Source organism: Achroia grisella, unplaced genomic scaffold, assembly GCF_030625045.1.
Source record: "Achroia grisella isolate CSIRO2021 unplaced genomic scaffold, CSIRO_AGI_Agris_v1 utg359, whole genome shotgun sequence".
In the NCBI taxonomy this organism is placed as follows: Eukaryota; Metazoa; Arthropoda; class Insecta; order Lepidoptera; family Pyralidae; genus Achroia; species Achroia grisella.
In genome coordinates, this window is record NW_026712817.1 from 1,833,244 (window position 1) to 1,839,830 (window position 6,587).

Below are 6,587 nucleotides of genomic sequence, written 5' to 3' on the forward strand. Positions count from 1 at the left end.
CAAATAAATTTTAAAAATACATTTTCATTTTTTTTGTCATCTATAGACACTTACGTTTGATAACGTTGCTGATGTTAGTAAAAAAGTAATATAATTCAAGCAGGCAGCGCAGCGGTATCCCGCTAGTCATTTATAAACAATAAATATGACTTGCATATGATGCAGGGCAATGAACTTTATAACTTGAGCTTATTCACGTACGTACCTAGTTTATTATATTATAGTGACAGATAAACAGACTGAGTAATTGGTGTACCTACGCCTCGACTGTTCGTATCATCTGTGAGTTATTAACTATTGTCTCAAGCAATATAACATGCTTGAATATAATTAATTGAAGTCTAAACACGTGGGCTTATATGGTAATTAAAGATGTTTAAGTGTGTACATATTTGTTGTAAAATTCTGTAATCTATACAAATAAGTAATGATAACAATATTTCAGGATAATATAGGTACTGGCTATCATTGCACTGCTGCGTACCCAGTGCATCTGGACGTGGACATAGGTATATGAACTGAGAGAAAATCTGTATATTACTATTATAATTTACTAACATAGTTTACAAATTTTTAGTAACATAATAGATCTTGGATCTAATTAGAAGTAAATATGTAGATAAGTGATAAGTAAAAAAATAATTCACACACTGCCATTCCCAAGGTAAGCAGAGCTTATGTTATGGTAATTAGATAACTGATAGAAATACATAGATCTAAACATTTTTTACCCAAACTAATACAAACAACGCACGAATGCAAATGTTTGTACTGTGCGAGGAATCGTACTCGCGACCACTGGATGGAGGGCGGTGTGTTAAACCACTAATGCGTTACAATTCCGGAGAACTAAGATGTCGTGTAATTTTACTGCCATATCTCACCCATGAAATGAAACCAATTTTACAAAAGAAGCTGCTTGGCGGCTGAAATAAGTGATATAGAGATGCGTAGACTTTGTATAAAGTCTACTATGCTCAAAGTGATAAAAGTAATATTGTAAAGATTTTGAATTTAAACGTTCTTAAAGTAAAGTAATAATTATATTTACACCAATGTGAGAATCTTTTATAGATATTAATTATGTGGTAATATCTACTAAAGCAATTAAGGAAAAAAAAGGAGTCTTTTCTATTTTCATGTGGTGCCATTATTTGTGTTTAATGCTTATCTATATATTAATACGTGAAGCAAAAACGTTGTATCCCTTTTTACGAAATATGCGAGACGGACGTTTATGAAATTTGGAACACTTTATATAATTTACATATATAGAGACAGAGTGCAGAATGTAATATTTTTTTAATTATGCATTAAAAATACATTATGTCAATAATAAGACATTACACATATTACCATGTATTTGACACACATGCACACTCTTTTATTTATTGTTAAAGTCTGTGGTCAAATTTAGGATCGTGTAATATTGTTTGGCTTTAATATTATTTGTTTATAGTGACTGATAGTACCTGATGTTAAATTAATTTATGGTCGACTTTCGACCACGGGGTGACCACTAGTTTGTTTTAAATAGATCTAGTATTCTATAAGATGTTTTAGTTATACTAAACTGCATCAGGCGAACATGCACCTTATATGGTATTATTTTAAAGGTCAAACTTACAATTATTACATCAGCTGTACCATCACGGCAGACTGCGCGGCGGCGCACGCGCACACCTGTGCTTGTAGTGGGGATTGACCAAGTTACTATCGCAACTGGTTTGGCCAACCCACTGTTGCATAAACAGGTGTTTCCCATTACTATCTTTAAGTGGATTTTCTTTGTAAAGGTAATGTTTAAACATTGCACAAGCGGTTGTCCAAAGTATCGCGACATATGGGTGCGGTACAACCTTATTTATAAAGCTTTTGTACAATGAGTTTGTAATATTTTTTACGACATTGAAATTTTAAATAAACTTAACGTGTACGCAATGGATGGAAATTAGTACTTGTAGTTTATATACAGGAATAGAAAGTACTATGAAAATCACAGAAATATGCTGTTTTTTATAACACTCCTTTCTGACATAAAAAATAATAGTAATTTAAAATTACTGTTCTTAATAGGTAGTTATGGCAATGAATTCCTAAAATGCGTTTATATTACAATAAATGTTTAATATAATGAAAAAATACAAAGAAAGACGATGACTGTTAAGTTATCATATTTAAAATTTTATATTTTACTGACTTTTTTTTCAAAGTGATGTTTTCTTGATACAAGGGACAACAAAGTGCAATGGTTTGTACAGCATGTGTACTTTTGTACACATGCTGTACAAACCTATGTTTGTCACCGGTTTGCTATGTCTGTCACCGGCTGAAGGAATTTTAAAATTAATAATAATAATAATAATATTTCAGGACAATTCGCACAGCGCCATCTAGTCTCAAGCTAAGCAGAGCTTGTGTTATGGGTACTAGACAACTGATATAAATACAAGGATACATTTTTTTTGTAATTAAATACATATTATACATAGAAAACACCCAGACCGATACAAACATACTCATGAATACAAATGTTTGTACCGTGCAAGGAATCGCACCCACGACCATCGGATAGTAAAGCGGTGTGCTAAACCTCTAGACCACTGAGGCTGTCAAAAATATTTTTAGTTTGTGAGAACGTGGAAATTTGTGAGTGTGGATGTAAGGATAGATGGATATTACTCTTTCCTGCAAAAACTACTGAATGGATTTTAATGAAACTTTACTATAATATAGCTTATACATGAGAATAACACATAAGCTATAAATTTCACGCGGCTGAAAGCGCGGGCACAGTTATTAATTGACAGAGATATATATATAGGATTTTTTACACGATAATGGTATCATCATTCATTACTAATAATTAATATACATGATTGATATAATATTATAATGTAACATTACTTTTATTATTTATATAATACTAATAGATGTAATGGGAGATAACACTATTAGCTACTGACGTCGATACAGTAGCTTGTAATCAATCATTATTCAAGTTCACGGTCACAAATCGACAATGTGACAGACAAATAAAGAAATATCTATATTTTTTATCTGAATCAATCATGTTGGTCGACACATTGATAATGATGTATGTAATATATACGACTGGTTGACATTGACGCGTGTTTTAAGAATAGGGTTCAGTATGCGTTCATTTGTTTTTGAAATAATCTTTGTTCATTTGTTTTATGTTATAGTCATTGTAATATGTATTTAACGATTTATAATTTACATAATGTTGGTTGCCACTAGTTAGTACTACTAGTACCTGTATTTTTTTGGCAGGTGACAATGGTGCCCTCGCCTTCGCTGACAGTATTCGCTGGCGGAGCACCAGAAAATGATTTTACTAGTCAAATAGCCATGTCTCAACCACGACAGTTTCCAAAGGGGAACCAGAAAAGGATGCCAGTCAGATCAACTCCCACATGGAAGTCATTGTCCATTGCTAGCAATGTTAGGTACATTAGACAGTACTAACGATTAAAGCCATCAGCCATACTCATATTGTAAGTCTAAAAGGTAATTTGTTTATCTATCTCTTAATTTTTCAAGACTAACAGCTGAATGGATGAAATACTTCATCATACAATCAATCTACGACAGATTGATTGAATGATGATGAGGCGATATCCGCCTCATCTTTTATCTCAAAAAAGCAAACGAAGACGCGGTTGTCAACTACTATTCTATTATTGTACTCGTATTAATAAAAGTACATTGTTTTCTGCCTGCACTGCGATAGACATGGTTAACACATACTTGCTTTCGCAGTGAATATATGTTAATAATATTAAACTGAGTTTGTGAGTATGGATGAATATATCGATGGATGTATGTTTGTTGCTCTTTCAGGCAAAAAAACAATTAAATAATAAAAAAGAACATCTATAAAGATCGAGTCCGGCTTTTACACCAAAGGTTTTAAAAAAAAATACGAAATGGATATTTTTTTTACACAAAAAATATTTGATTATTTAACTTAATATTTAAAATTAATGCGATTACTTTATTAGTTCTATAGCGTATTTTTTTTTCTTTCAGGTCTTCTATTACTGCGACAATAAAAATTTAAATAAAGGTAGAAATTTAGCACTATAAGAGATGATTGAACCGGCCAGTCTACCTGGAAAATGATTCCGATTGAATAACATTGGATTAAAGCTTTACGCACCATCAGTTGGTAGTATGTTTTGTTGTTCAGACTAAAAAAATATAAAGTTACAACGATTATTTAAAAGAGCAACACGCAAGTTTCTTGCTCTTTCTTCTTGTGATAAGACAGTTATCCAAATAAACTGTAGATTAAAAAAATATATAACTGTGATTATTCAAAAATGCTTAAATTAAGTTTATATGAATAAAGAATTTTCTATTCTATTCCATTTTGTAGTGATGAATATTTTATAATGATGATGATATCGTATTAATTCCATATTAAAGTGAAATAAAAGAACTAACAGTGTTATTGATTTATTCGATTTAGTTACATATCAAAATAACGACTCAGAATATGCATTGGGTTAAAATCAATACTAGGATTACATTCCAAGGTTGCAGGTGATATTGATTACACTAGTATTAGTGAAAAATTTAAACAGTAACGATAAACACTATAAACACTGTACCCTCCCATTTTCATTGCTATTAATATACTTAGTCCAATGTAATACCGCAGATAAAAGAATATTTTCATTAGCATTATCATTTTAATGTATACCTAAATAAATTCCATTAATGATATATACTATATGTCCCCGTGACTGCGCACGCGCGGTGTTCAGAATAATAATAGTAAGTCTTTTGTTTGTCAGCGGATTGAAATAAAAGAAACATTAAATGTTACGGGATGGATACAACATCAGTAAAGACTGTAGTCAATTTGGTTATGTCGTTTTTGAAATTCGCGTGCACAAACGCAAAGACAAAGAGATCAAAACTAAAAAATATATATACTTTTTAGTTGGATAGTAAGTACAACATAAAAATAGTTATTTTTTAATACTCGATGTACAGACATGATTCGATTACAATTTTATTATATAATTTGCGTATTTCTATTTATATATACAACGGCCTCGGTGGTCTAGCGAATTAGCACACCGCTTTACTCCCGATGGTCGCGATTTCGATCCTCGCACAGTGCAAACATTTGTATTCATGAGTATGATTGTTTGTATCGGTCTGGGTATTTTCTATGTTATACATATTATGTTATATATTTACAAAAAAAATATCTAAGTAGTAGTGTAGTAGTTTATACCAGTTTGTCAGTAGCTTACATATAGAGGCCGATCATTTTGTCTCCGGTCTTTCCGTCACCGAACATTGAACTCTACTAAATGGTACACGATGACTGAAAATCTCATAATTATCAGTTTTTATGATGCATGTCCATTGTATTTTAATGGGCGTATTGTTTTGTATGATAAAAAATGTATCTTCAATCATATTACAGCTCATTATATTTATAAATTTGATTGAGCATGCCACTTAACTCCTTCAAGGATAAAATGAATATCTGTTTAATATTTATACTACTAGAATAAGAACTTAAAGAAATATACTCTGAATAATATTTATTTTGACATTCGAATATTTCGTAATTTTTAGCATATATTTTAAATACAATAATTATGTATACTATTAATTAATATGTAACATAAAACATATTCATGTTTATTGATTATTCATTTACATCTAGTATTAAGATGAATCGTAATATATTACCATAGGTTATGGCATCACTGTTGTTTTCCCATACTTGATCAAGTTTAGATAATTTATAATAATAATAGAACCATATATAATACGCCTAAAACAAATTTCTTTACAATAGTCTGCTTAAAAAAAGATAGTAGGTATATATATAAGCTAATAGTGAGTCTTTTCCACACAACCTCATTGACACAACTTCATTATATTATTAAATTAGGTAAAGTATAATAAAATGGGTAAGATATTATATAAAAATCAGAAATATAAAAAACACAAAGAAGTAAAACATTAATTATAAAATATTTCCAATTGCATGAGCGAAATTATGCAAAAACAACTTATAGGTATGAGTATAAGGTAATTTTCTTTAAATAATTAGATCTTAACACGTATTCTTAGTACTTGTAATACTAATAGATCTTTAAATTAAGACTCTATCAACGTTTCGCAAGATGCATTTTCAAATATACGAGTATGATGTCGTATAAACAAATCAATACACTTGTCTAGCCTAGATTGTCTGTTTGCATATCCTTTTTGCATCGTGACCGTTCATTTACATGTCTGTCAATACATAACATTGCATATGTAAGTTAATCTGCTACTCACGGTGATATATTTGTGGAAACAATTTTAATATCACGAGCTATACCATTTATTTAATGATAAATATTTTTAATGCAGTCATATTTGAATTGACGTACTTGGCTGTCGATACCAATTTAAAGTGCATTTATATATTATGTGATTCAGTACTTAGCTTTCTCAATTTCACTCTAATATTTTTTTATATAATAGGTCTTTTTTGAGACCACTACTGCTAGAATTGCAAACAAAGTAATCTATCTGTAGTGGTGAAC

At 30.5% G+C, this 6,587-nt stretch overlaps 1 long non-coding RNA gene across 1 annotated transcript; it reads left to right on the forward strand.

Moving 5' to 3' along the window:
* The first annotated feature begins 261 nt into the window (after positions 1 to 261).
* LOC131843973 (uncharacterized) lies at positions 262 to 4,401 on the forward strand. The gene is made up of 4 exons (XR_009357567.1): positions 262 to 362; positions 446 to 509; positions 3,295 to 3,531; positions 4,054 to 4,401. It is a non-coding gene; the product is annotated as an uncharacterized LOC131843973 (long non-coding RNA).
* The last annotated feature ends 2,186 nt before the right edge of the window (positions 4,402 to 6,587 follow it).